The sequence below is a fragment of the Nuphar pumila genome, chromosome 12, assembly GCF_984573655.1.
Source record: "Nuphar pumila chromosome 12, dmNupPumi1.hap1.1, whole genome shotgun sequence".
Taxonomy (NCBI): Eukaryota; Viridiplantae; Streptophyta; class Magnoliopsida; order Nymphaeales; family Nymphaeaceae; genus Nuphar; species Nuphar pumila.
Window position 1 is genome coordinate 106,773,004 of NC_143260.1, and position 20,903 is coordinate 106,793,906.

The following is a 20,903-nucleotide window of genomic DNA, read 5'->3' on the forward strand; positions in this document are numbered from 1 at the left end:
CGCCCCGCCTCATCCCCATTTGAACCGGGGATGGAGGACATGAAACAAGGATGAAGATGGGGGTGGAGGTTAAAATCCATCCCCGTCAGGGATGGAGGTTCTAATCTTGAGGCGAGGCGGGGGTGGAGACCTTGTCCCCCGCCCCTCCCCACTGCCATCCCTAACCTCGATCGCAAGGAAAAGGGGGGTGAGGGGGGGGGGGGGGGAGAGAGATTGGCCGCAGTCGTCGGCAAGATGGTAACGACCTCCGCCATGTTTGGAGGGCATCCTCCTTTAAAATAGCAGGTCAATAATTTTTTTTATTTCCCCCTTATCTCTCTGGTTTTCCCCAAACCCTCATCTCTCTCCCTCTCATTTTTGTGTGCATCGTCAGAGCCACCGTCGCCGGCAACATCCCACCCATGGTAGACATACACGCCACCCTTGTCAAGCAGAGCTCCTTCTTCTTCCTTCTCATTGTTTCCCCTCGACCTGAGTTCGACAGTGGGGAGATCGCCTTCAGCCGACCCTTCTCTCGTAAAACCTGTCTCCGATCACCGAAAAAATTGCCGAAAGAGGTACGATGCTTCTCTTGAACCTAGGCAAGGGATTGAACATGGGTTTGATTCCATGTGATCTTTTGAGATGAAAGTCCTTGGAAACATCTCTAGATAGTTGTTCATTTGATCTAAGGTTCTTATTTCAGGGTTTGATCTAGGGTTTCAATTTGGGGTTTATTGAACTACTTCTTTGATTTTATTTGGTGTCTTATCCTTAGGGATTGAAATTTAGATATATAAGCGGTATAGTGCCATTTCTGAACAATCTGACTGGATTATTCCAGTCTTTCAAAGCCTAAGTACTTTTTGTTCCATGCTGGAAAACAACCAGAATCTCATAGGAATCAGTTAGTTCGACTGTTAAGCTTATCAAATCTATATTTTTCTCATTAAAAAGATATATATATATATATATATATATATATATATATATATAATCTACTGTTAAAACAACAAAACATTGTTGTTTAGTAGTGATATCCCTAAACTATGGCTGAAGGGGATTTCTTTAAGATCTAAGGTTTGTGGAAGAGACTAAAATGTACAGTGCAATCTCGTTAAAAGTTCAATCCCCTGGTTTCATTTCACCGCTTGGTTGGGTGAACGAGTACCTATTTTGATTTGATATTGCATAGTCCAAAGTGTTGTTGTGTGAGGTATTATGTTTTTGTGAATGAACTGTTAGTACCTATTTTGATTTGATATTGCACAGTCCAAAGTGTTGTTGTGTGAGGTATCATGTTTCTGTGAATGAACTGTTAGTACCTGTTTTGATTTGATATTGCACAGTCCAAAGTGTTGTTGTGTGAGGTATTATGTTTTTGTCAATGAAATGTTAGTATTTGGCTTGTGCCTATGACGTGTTCCTATCTGAATTTGGTTTCACGACTGAGTGAAACGTGGTTGATTGGATCGGTATTTGTACTTTTAATCAAAACTATTTCACACCTTCAGAGGCTAGACTAAGGTGATACTGTATCTATGCAAAATAATAGATAACAGACTATTCCGTCTTGAATTAAGACATGGAAAAATTGTCCCAGTGCCAAACAGAAAATAAACTTTCTGTATGGAATTGAAGGGATGTGTTGACCTCACTTAAGCTGTAACAGGCATAACAACAGCCCAATGCGCGTTGGTATACACTCAATAAGTTACCTATGTTTGTCAAGGTTGATGCTATTCATAATGCTAATATTGTTCATCCATGTTAGGTTGACATAGGTGCACATGTACGAAATTATACGTTCTGCCCAGTGATATGTATACGTGATTGATCTTGCTAAGCAGTGGTTCATTGTCCTGGTTATGCCATCATTATTATGAGCATGTATTGTCATTTAACTGCCAAGTTATTGATATTATGCAATTAATATAAGCATGTACACTCGATAAAAAATGTGTAATTTATGTGCACATGCACACACTCAAAGGAGATATGCATTGGTGGATACACGTATGTAATAGAGGTAGCACACATAATGAGAACGCATATGATTGAAAAATGACATGCTTATAATTGGGTTTATGTTTGCATGAGTGTACATGCGTTTGGTACTTTGGCCTAGTGTTATGAATAAAACACTACTTTGGTTTTGTTATGTAATGCATCTATGGCTTAAATTAACCATCACTGGCCTGAAGAGTCGTGGGTTTGATTTCTTCTCATATATATATATATATATATATATATATATATATATATATATATATATATATTTTGATTTGCATCACTTAAACCACACAAGTTGGTATGACATACTACTACACTGTTCCTATTGTCCTCACGGGCTGGAGTCCCGTAAGGGTCCCCGCAAGGGAGAATGCGGGTTTTCACTTTACTTTTGCATATGGTATTACAAGCTTAAAGAATTGACTTTAATGAAAATATAATAAATAAGAACAGTGTAATATATATTCTGGGATCTTTTGTCTGGAGAATGGAGATCTTAGAGATCCGGTCTTGGGAAGACTGTGATGATACAAAAACTTTGTGTGCGTAAATTTGGTCATTTGAACCCGATATTGAGGTTTCTTCTCCTGGCCATAGTTTTAAGAAGAGTCTGTCACTTTACCTGAGGGTGGTGTGTTTGTCACAGCTGTAATTATTTTGGTATCAAATAAGTGCCACATGTGGGTGTGGGGTGTCCTTTGTGTCCCTGACATTAGATGTGGAGGTCTAATGTTTCGAAGGTGATTCAATCGAGGGCTAAGTTTGAACCCAGTAATAAAATATAAATTATGTGATAAGCTACCCTGAGAACCTAATTTAACCTCGGGGATTGTACTTGTTTAGTGTATCCGCGGACAATGGTAATTAAAAAGAGGAAGTTAAAGTTGTATGCATTTAATAGGGCATGTATATGGAAATGAAAAAAGAAACTTACAGGTAAGATAATAAAAGGATTCATGCATTAAAAAGAAATCATGCATTTTCCTGTTATGCACTAGATCATGCATATTTGAATTGTTCTCTAAATCATTATATGATGGTGGGTGTATGTTATTTACTTCCTAAATGCTCATTGAAAGACTTGGTTACTTAGTTCTTGCTATATACTACTGCTTTATTGTTCCTTCCTAGTGAGTATACGAAACATGTTGCATGTATGATTTCTTAAACATTGCAAATTGTTATATCTGCACTCACTCAAATTATTACATGAAATCTTATTCACGTTATTTGTCTTACCTGGTTTCTTTAGAAGTAGTTGTGCTCAAAATTTCGGTTCTGACATCCTACTTTATTGGTTTTTCAAAGGAACCGGAGATCGGTGAGGTTTGAGTAGCTTCTGGGAGGGTACGAGAGTCACACTTGGTTCTTGGCAACTTCAACAGTGAAAAGAGTGACTCTTTCTTTTATCTTTTAGTATTACTATTCTCTTTAGTTTTCTTGCTTAGTCAGTTGTTGCTTTATTTTCATGTGAGTAAAACCTTGTCTCTGAAATTCACTCTTATTCATAAATAAAGCGGTCTGGTTTGATTATGGTGGGTGATAATTATAAGTCTCTTTGTGGTGTTGGGCTATCCAGATGGAATTTGAACTATGAAGGCCCAGGTCTCTAGGATGTTTTCCATACAAGAAAAAAAAATCTGCATTTTTTAAAGGGCATTAGTCGAGGTCGTTACAGGTTTGGTATCTGTGATCATCGCAAAATTTTTCTTCTCTTGTGGTTTCTCTCTCTTCCTTCTCTTTTCTTTTCCAACCTCTATTTCCTCCTTTTTGATGGGAGAAGAATAAAAGACAGAAAAGAAGAGAGAAGAGAAAAGAAAAGAAAAGAAAAGAAAAGAGAGGAGGAACTCTTTTGCGGGGTCTCACTTGACCTTGATTTTGAAAATATTTAAGAAAATAACTCGCCTCCGTTTTGAAATATTTGCGGGAAAACTAGGAGACGGGATCTGCTCGTCGGTACGAGGTTCAACTGTTCCTGGCGCCTTTACCAGGGATAATCGAACCAAGGGTCGAATTCATGCATTTTGCTTTGCTAAGAAATTATCTAAGAATTTATTCTAAGCCTAAATACACAAAGAATCATGTTTGTGCAAATGCAAGGATGTATGCTCTTTCAAAAATGATTTTGGAAATTTCGCAAGTGTTTCTGAGATGAATCTGATGATAGAGTGAATAAATGGGTTTTAACTTTAGAACTTAAAATTTAAAGTTCTAAGTTTTTGGAAGAATCAGAGCTTGGGAAAATAAAGCTAGATCTTAAGAGGAATGGTTTTTGAAGTTGAAATAAAAGGAGAAGAAAGGAAAATTCGTAGTCATAAATGGACTTTGAATTAGGATTTTAAATCTGGATAGAGATGTAATTTGAATTTCAATTGTAAAGTTTGAAATTAAAATAAGATTTGAGAAATCAAAATAGAATTGAGGAATAGAATTGATTTTTGGATTCAAGGTAAACTTGGAATGGAATTTAGATTTAGAGATAGAATTTTGATTTGAAATTTGGAGTTCAGAATGGAATTTTGAATCAAAAGTTTGGATTCTAAATAGAGTTGAAATCCAAGATGAACTGAATTCTGGATTTGGGATCCTAAGGGGAATTGGATCTGAAATATGAGATCCAGGATGGAATTGGATCCGAAGTTTGGAATGGAATTCGGATCTGAAGTCTGAGATCCGAAATGAAAGTGAATTCTGGATCCTAAATGGAATTTGGATTTGAAGTTTGGGATGGAATTTGGATCTGAAGTCTGAGATCCAAGATGATATTGGATTATGGATCCTAAGATGGGCTTTTGGATCTGAAGTCTGAAATCCAAAAAGTGAAGGTTTATACTTGGAAATCTGGATCCAAGTTGGGATGAGGATTCTAACTTTGGATTTAGATTCTGAAAAGTCTAAATAGGACTTTTAAAGCTGGATCTGGGTTTTGAAAACCCATATTAGATTTAAATTTTGGGAAGAGTCAAGTGTTGAGATTTAGAATCAATCTTAAACTTTGATTTTTGATTTTGAAGATGAACTTGATTTCGAATGTGAAATCAGAAGATAACTCAGAAGTTTCAAAGTTTAAATTGAACTTTAAAAAATGGAATTGAATTGAATTTGAATTTTGAATTTGGATCTTTGAAAATGAATTTAGAATTTCAAAGTTGACTTGAGAATGAAATTTTGAATATACACAAGATTTTCAAAGTCAAATTGGACTTTGGATCTTGAATTTTGGAATTTTAAAAAATGAATCAAGTTGAATTAAACTTTGAATTTGATTTCAAAGTCAAAATTTGAATTTTGAAAATGAGATAGAATTGAATTTGAATTCATAGACAAGATTTGATCTGAGAAAAGAATTACTTGGAATTTTGAAAAAAAAGAAATTTTGAAAATATGATGCAATTCTATCCTAAATGATGAATGAATTTAAGTAATTTTGAAATTGGATTTTGAAAATCATATTTCATTCTTTAAATGAATTTAAGTAAGATTAATAATATAATACACTCCTGACTATGGTCATTAAATGTATTATATAATAATCACATCTAAATTCAAATGAAGAGTAAAATACGTTTTGGTGCTTTTATAGAGTTTAAAATGAAATTAATTCTCAATATATCCTGACTATGGCCATTGATATATGTATTGAATCAATTTTAAACTAAACTCTGATAAATAAGAAAAATATTTAAAAAAAATATGATGAATTTTGAAAAGGATCCAGTGTGGATCTAGTGTTATTTTATAAAAGATAAAAACCTTAAGTTTTGTTTACATCCTGACTATGGCCATTGATGTAAATCATTAACTTAGGATCAATTACCTTTTACGAAATGGTGCACGTGCCATTCATGGTTTCTCCATTGTGAGATTTTGAGGAATAAAGGCAAAAAACATGAAAATAAATATTTATGATATTTACAATGCTCATTCATTCTATCTAAAACAGGAAATGTAGATTTTCATTAAGACCTAACTATTACATCAATTATAATTTACAAAGCTTCTGATTTCAGAAAGAGGATAGCATTACATATTTTCTGCAAAACAGGATTAGTACCACATAAAAGATACATATAGGAAACGGTTTACATCACATTAAGCCTAACTAATAAAACACTCAGGCATACTCATGGAAATAATAATCTAAAAGGAAATTTACAGGTATACAGCTAATAAGATGTATGCATGCATGATGGTGTCAGTGAGATAAACATGAAGAAAGTAGATGCTAGTGCTAATAACAATACAATGAAATCCACTGAAGAGATGCAGCTCCTAGATACACATCTATATGTAGGGTACACCAGTGATCATCTAATGAATATGTATGGCATATATGCAGCAATGGTGAAGACTGGGGAAGTAAGGTGTGTGTGATGCCAGATGTATAGGGAAGGTTATATCAACTATGTAAGCTTGTTGATCCTTTATGACACATCTCCACATATGCCACCATTAACACTTATAAACATACATAATAGAATTTTTATGTGCATAGACATTTTAACTTATACCAGCAGAACAAGAACAGGCACTGCACTCAAGACAACTCATCTACAATTAGCATGATCCAGAAAATCTTTACATGTGGGAAAATAAACTGCTTCAAATGCAGTATAGGGATAGAAACGTTTATGCCACAGATGATCTCATAGATGTACCATTGTTGACTTTCCAAATCCAGTATGATATCTGGACAAAAACTACATACTCTCAGTAATGATGAAAACCCAGGCATTTTGATGATCAGGAGAGCCTGTATACACGAACTTTGTGGCACAAGCTCCAGCTTTCAATCAATTGAATGCTTTAAAGATGGAAACAAGATGGGTATCGATCAACAACAATTTGTATCCGTGTAACAACCCATATCAAATCTCTCCTAGACATCTCAGGCGTTGAACCAAATCCATCTCCCAAAAGTCCAGCACACTTCACATGGTTAAGAGTTGTTTCCTGTTAAGGGGATTTGAAGTGTTGTTGTGTAGCAGGTGCAATAGGTGGTGTGGCAGTGCTATGGTGACAGCATGCTGAAGATGGTGACCATGTGCCATAAGTGGGAAATGCACAGCGATACAGAGGTGTGCATAGTGATGTGCTGTGCAAAAACTGCGTGTACCTGTATAATACAGTGAAGTGACACAGGGTACTTAAATGTGGTGTAATGGGGCTGTAGATGGTGGCAACAGTGTAGGGTAAGGTGTTGTACACAGGAAAGTATAGATGTCGTTGGGTGCTATTGGGTGCTGACAGTGAAGTGGAAGATATAGGAATTAAGGATATAGTTGGTACTAAATGCTAGAGTGTGAATATCACTGCTGTAAGTTACAACAGGCATGAAAGTTAATGCCTACATTGAATTGGGCCCAATATGGCTAGATGCCATGATGAATAATGTTACCTATAGGAAGACACAAATGTATGACAAGTTAAGTGAATGAATGTGAAGGGTAATATGGGTTGTGAAGTGCAGTGTTATGTTATGACACAATGAACGTGTGTGCAGCCTATCACAAGCAAAATTTCCTGGAACTTGAACATCCCCATAACCATAGTGCATTTGTTAGTTAACCAAAACATTTGTAATATAGAAACCCAAAAGTAGGGTTTGACAGATGTCCAGACTTCATGCAAATGTTTTGATCTTCTTAACAAACCCAGCGATGAAGGGTGTTATCTCCATATCAGCATTTCCTCCATCTTCTTTTACAAAACCTTAGTGGGGATTTGTTTTGAGCAACCATGATGCTGAACAGTCTCAAATCATTTAGCAGGGTCATCTGCTAAATTTTTTAATGATCCTATCTTTGTTTGGAGATAGTATGTTCATTGAAGCAAGGTGATGACCTTTTCTGTTAGCAACCTCATCAATAGAAGCTTCTAATGCACATAACATGGGAGCATGCAACAAACAAAAAAATTATCTAAAAGGAAACAGAAAATCGAATCTAAATGGGAACTGAAATGCAAAAAGTAAAAAACAAATTGTCCTACATGGACCGATGATGGAACAAATCGATACACCGAATGGAATTTTTAAATGATAAATTGGCATATTTAAAAAGAAAAGGCAGATAAAAAAGGAAATTATTACACTAAAAGAGGCAAAGAAATGTTGTTCAATAATAACATCTTGGAATATAGGAATACTTACCTAATATCTAATAGATATTTTCTTTCAACTTTACACACCAACGCAGGTATGAACACATGTGCACCTGAAGAACGATTCTCCTTAGATCTACTTCCTCTAGAATGATTTTTTTTTGAGTTCTGAGACAATTACAGAAAATATGACCTTAAACAGAGCCGTCACCAGCAAGATTTATAGCCTCACGCGATGCACACCAGGTTTTCTATAACAGAGAATAAGAAAAGAATATGACAATTGTTCTTAAGATTAGATTTTTACAAGGTCTGAATCATGATTCGTGCCAATATCCAGCAATGTAACAAAATTATAAATGTCCAACCAAAGCAGGTAGCCAAACCTGGAGTGCATGTACAAGAAGAAAAAGAAAATGAACCTCTATGAAGCCGTAACTCCCCAGCAGTTTACTTCTTGATCAACCCTTCATTAGTATTCTCAACAACTTCTCTTTGCTTCTTTACTTGGAAAAGTTTAATCTATCTTACCTTCCGTCGAACCATTCAAATGGTCTGTTCTGATAAATCACCCAGTCGACTAGATATCTCGATGACTCAGCTCCACCAAGCCAAGTCAAGCAGGAGAATTTTCCTGGACTTCTCTCAGCCAGATCACGTTCTTTCTCAGCTACAACATAATGATCGGAATACTTTTCCAGAAATTAAGCAACAGGGTAATGACCAGATATAGTAAGAAATTCCAATGCTGAAGGATTTTCCAAGAGGCATCTAATAACCTGATAACAATGTCTTATTACTCAGATCTTCTAGTGTAGGATAAGAATGGAAGCCTCTGGAGGTGTCTGTCTATCCTCATCATAGGTTTCAGCAAGGTTTACAAGTTTAAATTTCATCAAGGTAGCCTTCAATGGTTTTTAAGAAAATTCCTCCAAGGTTGTGACAAGGATGTCAAAATTCTTAATCCCAACGTACACTCCATTTGCCATACAGAATGTACGAGAGATGCTGTGGACATCAAGGATATTACAAGAACATATATATAAAGAATCAATGTTGATTATATACCATGCCATATACAAAAGGAACCAAATACAATCAGAAAATCAGGGAAAACAGCTAAAAATTATGGCAGTAAAAGATCAGGCATGAGTAGGTATTCACAACATGTAAAAGTCAGAGAGAAATAAAAAAAAAGATACAGGAAATCAAATACGAGAGATTATCATAACCAACAGAAAGTGAAAACGGGGAGATTGAAATCAAAATATCAGTCGATGGATAAAATAGAATTATGTATCCGATGTAAATAGAAGAATTGAAATGACAAGGGAAAGTAAAATGAAGCAAATTACAGATTAGAATGTAATGAAACAATAAAATATAAAGGAAAACAGAAAAATAAAATGTGGGAATGGAGTCGTTCCTCTGCTATTGCACGAGAGAAGGGTTAATCGTTGCCATAAACAACCCAACGCCCTCGATAGTGCATTAATGGGGATAATAATAGGAGGGTTTAAAAGAAATCAGAAACAAATAGAGAAAAAGGAAAAGAAAAAGAAGAAAATAAAAGGAAACAATAAGAAATAAGTTATGTTCTCAAACGAAAACTGCGATGAAGGAAAGTAAACAGAGGGAAGAGCCAAGGCCTACCGTGAGTCAGTCTGAATTAAGAAGAGACGCGTGAATCAAGAGGGATGGAATGTAATGGGTACAGGCGTTAATGAATCAGAACTACCTTCTGCAGAGGATTCAATGTCCCTTTTATGCAAATACAGAGGCGATGCCTTGGAGAAGAGTCCTTCTTCAGTTTGGTTTGTGATTCCACTGGTATTCCAGCAATTCTCTCCTTGTTGGCAGGGATTCTGAGATCAGAGAGAGTTGTCGTTTCTTTGGTGGTCTGGAGGGCTTCTACTGCTGAAATCGCCGGGTTTCTAAAGGAAGGGAAGAAATGATCTGAGGAAGAAGTAAAGGAAGAGGGAGGGGGGGGGGGTGAAACGCGGTTTGTGAAAGAGTAGGTGCGGTGGTAGGGTGAAAACAGGTTGTTCAGAAGAGAAGGGCGCGATGGTAGGGTGGAGGCGGATGGTTCCAGGGTGCCTCATGCGTACACCTTTTAAAGGTGGAGGAGAAGGTTCGGGAAGAAGGGTTCCAGCAGAAAAACCCGAGGTGGATGGGCGATGGAGGAGAGAGAAAGAGAGAGGGAGAGAGAGGCGAGAGTGAGAGGGGTGGCTTTCTTTTGCCCTTTCCTTGCTTACGAAGGGTTTTAAAACCCTAAAAAAAAGTTTTTACAGAGGAGCCCCTTGGATTTTCAAGATTTTACAAAGAGGGGGCTCCCCTTTAAAGATTTTTTTTTTAAAAAAGGGTTGAAAATCATTTGATTTTCTCGTAGTTTTTTTAATAATTTTTTTTTGGTTTTTTGTGTTATTTTTCAATTTTTTTTATATTTTTTGGAATAAAAGTCTAAGACTTTACGAAAAAACAAAGATTAGACACTATTTTTTTTTATATTTTTGCAAAGTATTTACAAGCGAGAGTTTTTCTGAGAATCCAAAGCTATTTCTCTGAAAAATTCTTCAGAAAGCGAATTTGGACCTGGAATGTGAAGTGATATTCGAGGTTTGGACCTTGAATCGAGAAAATATAAAATAGTGGATCCAAATGGGTGTCGAATGAGCTATTTGAGTCATTCAGAAAATGTTTTTGATATTTTATAATTTCCATTTGTAGATTGAGTAACGAGGCTCAAATTTGGATCTTAAACATCGGGGTTGGCTCTGAAATCGAGTTTGGATGGTATTCAATCTAGAAAATCTGAAGAATGACTGAAATTTAGCTTTGGTTTTCTCAGAAGATGGAACCAGAGGCAAAAAGGTAATTTTTACAAATTTTTTGAAAAATTTGGGGTGTTCACAGTATCAGAGCCACCACAAAGACTTACAATTTTATCACCTTTTGAGTATTAAATTTTATTTTGGTATGTGAGTCTTGTCCTGAAGCGTCAACAAGTTGTGACTCGTCTACCAGAGCAGTCTTCTTCAATGGTAAGGTTATTTAAATACTTTCAAGTAGGCATTAACATTTTGTATGCTTACTTGTATCCTTGGTTAATTTTTCATAATAGAATACTAGTAGTCATATGTGATTTTTAAAGGTATTTTGTACGGGATCAACCCCAAGGGGGTAGGATCGGTGAGGGTCTAATTGTGTGAAAAATATGTGTGTTGTAGATGTCGTATTCACGCAGAGGTGTTTCATCCTCTACTGATGCTTCCACGAACTGGTAGGAGCAGAAAGACTTTATGATGGAAGTCATTCACACCTTCACCAAGACCATGACGGCTCAGGCGACTCAGACAACACAGGCGGTGCAAGCAGCTCAGACCATATAGGCAGCATAGGTTGTGTAGGCGGCACAAGCTGCACAGGCAGCAACACAAGTAGCAGCATGTGATCATCTTTTTGAGGTCATTCCGAATGCCAACGTAGTTTTCTTTGATGTTCCTGAAGTTGGATTCGCCAAATTTTTCGAGAAAGGCAGACCTAGAGACAGCAGAGAGCTGGGTCGAGGAGATAGAACGGGCATTCGATGTCCTACCTATCTCAGAGGACAGAAAGACACTTTTTGGCATGTACCGTCTGAAGGGTGATGCCAAGAAGTGGTGGGACACCCTGCGAAGGTTGAAGTTTGCTGACTGGGATGAGATTCCTTGGGAGACATTCAGAGAGAAATTTCTGGATGCATACTTTCTTTCTTACGTTGAGAAGCAGATGCAACAAAAGTTTCTTGATTTAACTCAGGGGACCATGAGTCTGGTGGATTACACAACCAGATTCTGAAGCCTCGAGAGATACTACCCGAGCCTCTTCAAGAGTGAGAAGGCGAGAGCAACAAAGTATGTGCGCGGGTTGAAGGATGGGTTGCAAACTCGTGTGCTTGTGAGTCATCCTCCTACCTTGGCCAAAGCGATAGAGTCGGCCACAGCTGTGACCGAGGACTGGGAGCAGTCCAGGGGAGGCTCCCAGAAGGGAGGCAACAATGGAGGGAGTTCTTCAGGCGTAACAAGGAAGAACCCTCCGACAGTAGGGAAGGTGCAAAGCAGAAAGAAGCAGCAGACCCGTGATGGGCGATAGCAGGGCGCGCAAAAGGGTCAACCTCAGCCATAGAGACAGCAGGGAAAGGCCCAACCGACATGTCACAGGTGTGGCAAGAACCATCAACTAGGTTTTTGTCCAACATTCAAGGGGGTCTGCTATCAGTGCCAGCAGCCAGGGCACATTGCCCACTTCTGTCTGAACAAGCCTGCAGCTTTGAAAGGGCAACAATAGCAGCAATAGAGGCCCCAACAACAACAAGGTCAACACAAGACCAATGAACGAGTCTACGCAGCGACAACAACCTCTTAGGGTGATCAGACTGACCTGATCGAAGGTATATTCTTAGTTGCTGATCACTTTGCATGTATAATGTTTGACTCGGGTGCAACCCACAGTTTTATTTCTTCTACGTTTGCAATGTTGCTCAATTTGGTTCCTTTTAGCCTCGAAAAGGCTCTAGATGTGATGTCACCTATGGGTGCATCCTCTTTCTGCGGGAAGTATTTCCCAACAGTATGCATTGTAATAGAAGGCCATGAGTTGTTCATCAATCTAGTTATTTTTTATATGACATTTTATGATGTCATCTTGGGTATGGGCTAGTTGTCCAAGCATGACATGACTTTTCAGTGTCAGGGCAAGAAAGTAATCTTGGAGCGCCTCGAGCTGTCTACGTTGTTTTTCCTTTCACCGAGACCAACCAATGGGGTAAAGATCGTCTCAGCCTTGAAGGTCTCCAAGTACTACAAGCAGGGTTGCATGGTGTTCTTGGCCAGTGTGTCCGCTCAAGATAGTCAAATGACACCCTCTAATCAAGTAGATGTTGTCTGTGAGTTTTCGAATGTCATTCTAGAGGACTTACTGAGTTTGCCGACGCATCAGAAAATTGAGTTCTCGATTGAGCTAGTGCCTGGTACGACACCGGTGTCTCACGCTCTGTATCGCATGACACCTGCAAAATTAGAAGAATTAAAGAAACAATTGCAGGAGATTCTTGACAAAGGATTTATTAGACCGAGTGTGTCTCCTTGGGGTGCATCGGTTCTCTTTGTTAAGAAGAAAGATGGTTCTATGCGGCTTTGTATTGACTACCGCATGTTGAATCAAGTGACGATGAAGAATAAGTACCATCTGTCGAGGATCAATGATTTGTTTGATCAGTTAAGAAAGGCAAAGGTATTCTCGAAGATCGACCTTCATTCTGGTTACCATCAGTTGAGAATTAAGACAGAGGATATCCCGAAGATAGCATTCAGGTCCAAGTACAGGAACTATGAGTTCTTGGTGATGTCTTTTGGACTCACCAATGCCCCTGCAACATTCATGGATCTAATGAATCATGCTTTTAAGTTGTGGCTGAATTCTTTTGTCATTGTGTTCATAGATGACATTCTGATCTACTCGGAGAGCGTAGAGGATCATCGAGATCGTCTGCGAATTATGTTGCAGACACTGAGGGAACACCAACTTTACACTAAGTTCTCAAAGTGCGAGTTTTGGATCAATAGGGTAATGTTTATCGGTTACGTGATATCCGAGAGGGGTGTTGAGGTTGATCTAGCTAAAGTAAAAGTTGTGTTGTCATGGGAACAACCAAAGACGGTGACAGACATTAGAAGTTTCTTGGGATTGGTGGGATATTACCGTCGATTTATCCAGGACTTCTCTTATATAGCAGCATAGATGATTCGGTTGTTGCAGAAGAGAGTGAAGTTTGAGTGGTCCCCTCGATGCGAAGATAGTTTTCAATAGCTAAAAAAGAGGTTGACTACGACAACGGTTTTGGCATTGCCTTTCGGTATGGGTGGTTTTGTGGTGTACAGTGATACGTCAGGGACTGGTTTAGGTTGTGTTCTTATGCAGCATAGAAAGGTTATAGTGTATGCTTCCTGATAGCTGAAGGTGCATGAGAAGAATTATCCTACGCATGACTTGGAGCTAGCGACAATAGTTTTCGCGTTGAAGATTTGGTGTCACTACCTTTATGGGGAACAATTCGAAGTCATGTCCGATCACAAGAGCCTCAAATATATTTTCACTCAAAGGGACTTGAATTTGAGGCAGCGAAGGTGGTTGGAGTTCTTGAAAGACTATGACTTCTCCATCGCTTACCATCCGGGTAAGGCGAATGTGGTGGCAGACGCCCTTAGCAGAAAGGCATCAGTCACAGCTGCTAGTTTGATTGGGTGCAGTTGAGATCTGGTCGAGGAGTTCGTCAGGTGGCAACCTTTTGCCGATGACTCTGTACGCATCCTTTGTGCTGGGATGAAAGCACGACTAGAGATCATAGATCGAATTGATGAACTTCAGTCATAAGACCCAGACTTTGAGAAGTTATGTGAAAGTGCAAAGAAGCCAGAAGCGCAGTTTCGCCAAGTGGAGGACAGAACCATCATGTTTGGGGATAGATGGTGGGTTTCGAAAGCCTTACGAGAGAAGCTAATGAGTGAAGCTCACAGATCTAGGTATTTCGTTCACCCTGGTTCTACCAAGATGTTCAAAGATCTTCAGAGGACGTACTGGTGGAATGGGATAAAATGGGACGTCACAGAGTTTGTGTTCCGGTGCCTCACCTGTCAGCAGGTGAAGATTGAACATCAGAGACCTGGTGGACTTTTATAGCCACTCAAGATTTCGGAGTGGAAGTGGGATGATATCTCAATGGATTTTATCGTAGAGTTGCCTAAGACCCGATGATAACGAGATGTCATATGGGTGATTGTGGATAATTTGACTAAGAGTGCTCATTTCCTTTCGATTAGGATCAGTCAAAGCTTGGAAAGTTTGGCCGATCTCTACGTGGATGAGATTGTTAGGCTTCATGGGGTGCCTCGTTCGATAGTGTCAAATCGAGATCCGAGGTTCACATCTTGATTCTGGCATGAGATTCAGAAGGACCTTGGTACTACTTTGAAGTTCAGTACCGCCTTCCATCCACAGACAAACGAACAGTTGGAACGTACGATCCAAACGCTCGAGGATATGTTGAGAGTGTGTGCCTTAGATTGAGTAGGTGATTGGGACACGCATGTAAAGCTTGCAGAGTTTTCATACAACAATAGCTTTCACACTAGTATTGGTATGGCACCGTATGAAGCTCTGTACAACCGGCCATGTAGATCTCCCGTGTGCTGGGATGAAGTCAGGGTGAGAGCAGTGGAATCTCCAAAAATCATCCAGCACTATGCAGATCAAGTGCACTTAATTCGGCAAAGGTTGATTGCAGCTCAGAGTAGGCAGAAGAGCTACGCTCATCAGCGGCGTAGAGAGCTCAATTTTGAGGTCGACAACCATGTTTTCGTTCGGATATCACCTACGAAAAGTATTTTCTGGTTTGGAAAGAAAGGGAAGCTGAGTCCCAGGTACGTGGGACCCTTCGAAGTTCTTGGACGGGTTGGAGAGACTGCATATTGGATAGCACTTCCTTCTCAGTTTTTGCAGATTCACGATGTGTTCCATGTTTCAATGTTAAGAAAGTACGTACTCGATCTCTCTCACGTGGTTCACTATGAGGCAATCGAGGTACAACCTGACTTAAGTATGGACAAAAAGTTGATAGAGATTATGAAACGCCAGAAAAGGGTGCTATGCAGTAGGATGATTCCGTTCGTGAAGGTACATTGGCAGTATCATGGGTTGAATGAATGAACTTGGCAACCTGAGGCGAATATGCATCAACACTACCCACACTTATTCGGTACATTCAAATTTCGAGGACGAAATTCTTTTAAGGGGGTAGGGATGTAATAACCCATTTGTTAATGGAGGTTTTTGGGCCTAGGATCCAATTTTGGGATCCAAGACCCATAAAACATCCTTAAGAATAGAGACAAAATAACCCTTATACAAGAGTTTTCGGGGGATCCACAATTGGATTCATTCGGATCCAATCTGTGAACCTTAACCTCGATTGCAAGGAAAAGAGGGGGGGGGGAGGATGGGCCGCAACCGTCGACAAGATGGTAATGGCCTCTGCCATGTTTGGAGGGCGTCCTCCTTTAAAATAGTAGGTCAATATTTTTTTTATTTCCCCCTTATCTCTTTGTTTTTTCCCAAACCCTCATCTCTCTCCATCTCATTTTCGTGCGCATCGTCAGAGCCACCGTCGTCGGCAACTTCCCACCCGTGGCAGACATACACGCCACCCTTGTCAAGCGGAGCTCCTTCTTCCTCCCTCTCGTTGTTTCCCCTCTATCTGAGTTCGACAGTGGGGAGATCGCCCTTAACCGACCCTTCTCTCGTAACAGTTGTCTCTGATCACCAAAAAAATTGTCGAAAGAGGTACAATGCTTCTCTTGAACCTAGGCGAGGGATTGAACATGGGTTTAATCCCGTGTGATCTTTTGAGATGAAAGTTCTTGAAAACATCTCTAGATGGCTGTCCATTTGATCTGAGGTTCCAATTTCAGGGTTCGATCGATTTGAGGCTTTGATTTAGGGTTTCAATTTGGGGTTTATTGAACTACTTCTTTGATTTTATTTGGTGTCTCGACCTTAGGGATTAAAATTTGGATATGTAAGCAGTACAGTGCCATTTATGAACAACCTGACAGGGTTATTCCAATCTTCCATAGCCTAAGTACTTTCTGTTTCATGCTGGAAAACAACTAGAATCTCATAGGAATCAGTTAGTTCGACTGTTAAGCTTATCAAATCTGTATTTTTCTCATTAAAAAGGAAAAAATATAAATATAAAGATAATCAACTGTTAAAACAATGAAACATTGTTGTTTAGTAGTGATATCCATAAACTATGGCTAAAGGGGATTCCTTTAAGATCTAAGGTTTGTGGAAGAGACTAAAATGTACAATGCAATCTCGTTAAAAGTTCAATCCCTTGGTTTCATTTCACCGCTTGGTTGGGTGGACGAGTACCTATTTTGATTTGATATTGCACAGTCCAAAGTGTTGTTGTGTGAGGTATTATGTTTTTGTGAATTAACTGTTAGTACCTATTTTGATTTGATATTGCACAGTCCAAAGTGTTGTTGTGTGAGGTATCATGTTTTTGTGAATGAACTGTTAGTACCTATTTTGATTTGATATTGCATAGTCCAAAGTGTTATTGTGTGAGGTATTATGTTTTTGTCAATGAAATGTTAGTATTTGGTTGTTTGCTTCCTTGGGTTGAAATTAATCTGGCCTGGTAGCCTGTGACGCATTCCTATCTGAATAAGGTTTCACGACTGAGTAAAACATGGTTGATTGGATTGATATTTGTACTTTTAATCAAAACTATTTCACATCTTCAGAGGCTAGACTAAGGTGATACTGTATCTATGCAAAATAATAGATAACAGACTATTCCGTCTTGAATTAAGACATGGAAAAATTGTCCCAGTGCCAAACAGAAAATAAACTTTCTGTATGGAATTGAAGGGATGTGTTGACCTCACTTAAGCTGTAACAGGCATAACAGCAGCCCAATGCGCGTTGGTATACACTCAATAAGTTACCTATGTTTGTCAAGGTTGATGCTATTCATAATGCTAATATTGTTCATCCATGTTAGGTTGACATAGGTGCACATGTACGAAATTATACGTTCTGCCCAGTGATATGTATACGTGATTGATCTTGCTAAGCAGTGGTTCATTGTCCTGGTTATGCCATCATTATTGTGAGCATGTGTTGTCATTTAACTCCCAAGTTATTGATATTGTGCAATTAATGTAGGCATGTACACTCGATAAAAAATATGTAATTTATATGCATATGCACACACTTGAAGGAGATATGCATTGGTGGATACACGTATGTGATGAAGGTAGTACACATAGTGAAAATGCATATGATTGAAAAATGACATGCTTATAATTGGGTTTATGTTTGCATGAGTGCAGATGCTTTTGGCACTTTGGCCTAGTGTTATGAATAAAATATTACTTTGGTTATATATATATATATATATATATATATATATATATATATATATATATATATATATATATATATATATATATATATATATATATATATATATTGATTTACATCACTTAAACCACACAAGTTGGTATGGCACACTACTACACTGTTTCTTTTGTCCTTACGGGGTGGAATCCTGTAAGGGTCCCCGCAAGGGAGAATATGAGTTTTCACTTTACTTTTGCATATGGTGTTGCAAACTTAAAGAATTGACTTTAATAAAAATATAATAAATAAGAACAATGCAATATATATTTTGAGATCTTCCATATGGAGAACGAATATCTTAGAGATCCGGTCTTGGGAAGACTGTGAGGATACAAAAACTCCGTGTGCTTAAATTTGGTCCTCTGAACCCGATATTGAGATTCCTTCTCCTAGCAATGATTTTAGGAAGAGTTCGCCACTTTACCTGGGGTAGTGTGTTTGTCACAATTGTGATTGTTTTGGTACCAAAGAAGTGACACATGTGGGCGTGGGGTGTCCCTGGTGTTCCCGACATTAGATATGGAGGTATAATGTTCTTAAGGTGATTCGGTCAAGGGCTAAGTTGGAACCCAGTAATAAAATACAAATTGTGTGTTAAGCTACTCTGAGAACCTAATTCAACCTCAGGGATTATACCCATTTGGTGTATCCACGGGCAATGGTAATTAAAAAGAGAAACTTAAAGTTGTATGCATTTAATAGGGCATGCATATGGAAAGGAAAAAAGGAACTTAAAGGTAAGATAATTAAAGGATTCATGCATTTTTCTGTTTTGCACTAGATCATGGATATTTGAATTGTTCTCTAAATCATGATATGATGGTGGGTGTATGTTATTTACTTCCTAAATGCATGCTGAAAGACTTGGTTACTTAGTTCTTGCTATATGCTACTGCTTTACTGTTCCTTTCTAGGGAGTATAGGAAATCTGTTGCATGTGTGATTTCTTAAACAGTGCAAATTGTTATATCTGCACTCATTCAAATTATTACATGAAATTGTATCCATGTTCTTCGTCTCATCTGGTTTCTTTAGAAGTAGCCGTGCTCAGAATTTCGGTTATGACACCCTACTTTGTTGATTTTTCAAAGGAATCAGAGATCAGTAAGGTTTGACTAGCTCCTGGGAGGGTACGAGAGTCACACTTGGTTCTTGACAGTTTTAGTAATAGACAGAGTGACTCTTTCTTTTATCTTTTAGTTTTACTGTTCTCTTCAGTTTTCTTGCTTAGTTAGTTGTTGCTTTATTTTCATTTGAGTAAAACCTTGTCTCTGAAATTCACTCTTATTCATAAATAAAGAGGTCTGATTTGATTATGGTGGGTGATAATTGTAAGTCTCTGTGTAGTGTTGGGCTATCCAGATGGAATTGGAACTGTGAGGACCCCGGGTCTCAGGGATGTTTTTCGCACATGAAAAAAAAATCTGCATTTTTCAAATGGTATTAGTTGGGGTCGTTACAAGAAGTGGCGAGCAGGCTGCGGGAATGGAGGAGACAGAGGAAGGCCGAGAAGATCTTCGGGTCATGACCGATCTGGTTATTTTGGATATGACATTTTATGATGTCATCTTGGGTATGGACTGGTTGTCCAAGCATGACGCGACTTTTCAGTATCGGGGCAAAAAATTAATCTTGGAGCGCCCTGAGCTGTCTACATTGTTTTTCCTTTCGCCGAGACCAATCAACGGGGTAAAGATTGTCTCAGCCTTGAAGGTCTCCAAGTACTACAAGCAGGGTTGCATGGTGTTCTTGGCCAGTGTGTCCGCTCAAGATAGTCAGGCGACACCCTTGAATCAAGTAGATGTTGTCTGCGAGTTTCTGGATGTCTTTTCAGAGAACTTATTGGGCTTGTTGTCGCATCGGAAAATTGAGTTCTTGATTGAGCTAGTGCCTGGTATGGCACCGGTGTCTCGCGCTCCGTATCGCATGGCACCTGCAAAATTAGGAGAATTAAAGAAGCAATTGCAGGAGATTCTTGACAAAGGATTTATTAGACCGAGTGTGTCTCCTTGGGGTGCACTGGTCCTCTTTGTTAAGAAGAAAGATGGTTCTATGCGGCTTTGTATTTACTACCACATGTTGAATCAAGTGACGGTGAAAAACAAGTACCCTCTGCCGAGGATCAATGATTTGTTCGATCAGTTAAGAAAGGCGTCGATGGCGTTTACGGGCGGCGGGGAGAGGGCAGAGCGGAGGAGGGCGGCGATGCCGTAGAAGGAGGCCTTGCCGGCGAGCTCGCGGGTGGTGAACCGACAAAAAGAAGAGGCAGGCAGGCGGCGGGAACGGAGTAGACAGAGGAGGGTCGAGAAGATCTCTGGGTCGCGGTCGATGAAGATCGGACGGCCGACGGCCGACGAGAGGGCGGAGAGGAGGGAATCGGGGCCGCCGGATTCGATGGTGGGGAGGGCGGTCTCGAAGAATCGACCACCCACGTTGAGTTTGATCGTTCTGCGTTCCTCGATTTTGTGGTTTCTCCCATCTGAGTAGGCCATTTTTAGAGAGAGAGAGAGAGAGAGAGAGAGAGAGAGAGACCTTGTTTGGGGGTCATATGAAATGTGACCAAATTCATGGACTAGTTCCTGGAGTCTTGCGGTGCTCATATCAGGAAGGTTGTGGTAAAGGTAAAGTGAAGGATCGCATTAAATTTGGTTATTAACTTGGTATGGTATGGTAGAAAAAACAACCTATTTTTGGATATAATGATATCGGGTTTGAATTTGGATTCATGGTCAGGTTCAGGACAACTCGGTTCCATCCATCTCCTTTTTGTCGTACCCTATCTGGAATCTCATTGATGGAAG

The 20,903-nt window shown here is 39.1% G+C and overlaps 1 pseudogene; it reads right to left on the reverse strand.

Moving 5' to 3' along the window:
* Positions 1 to 20,240: 20,240 nt before the first annotated feature.
* LOC149821494 (protein ENDOPLASMIC RETICULUM-ARRESTED PEN3 pseudogene) lies at positions 20,241 to 20,594 on the reverse strand (annotated as a pseudogene).
* Between the last annotated feature and the right edge of the window lie 309 nt (positions 20,595 to 20,903).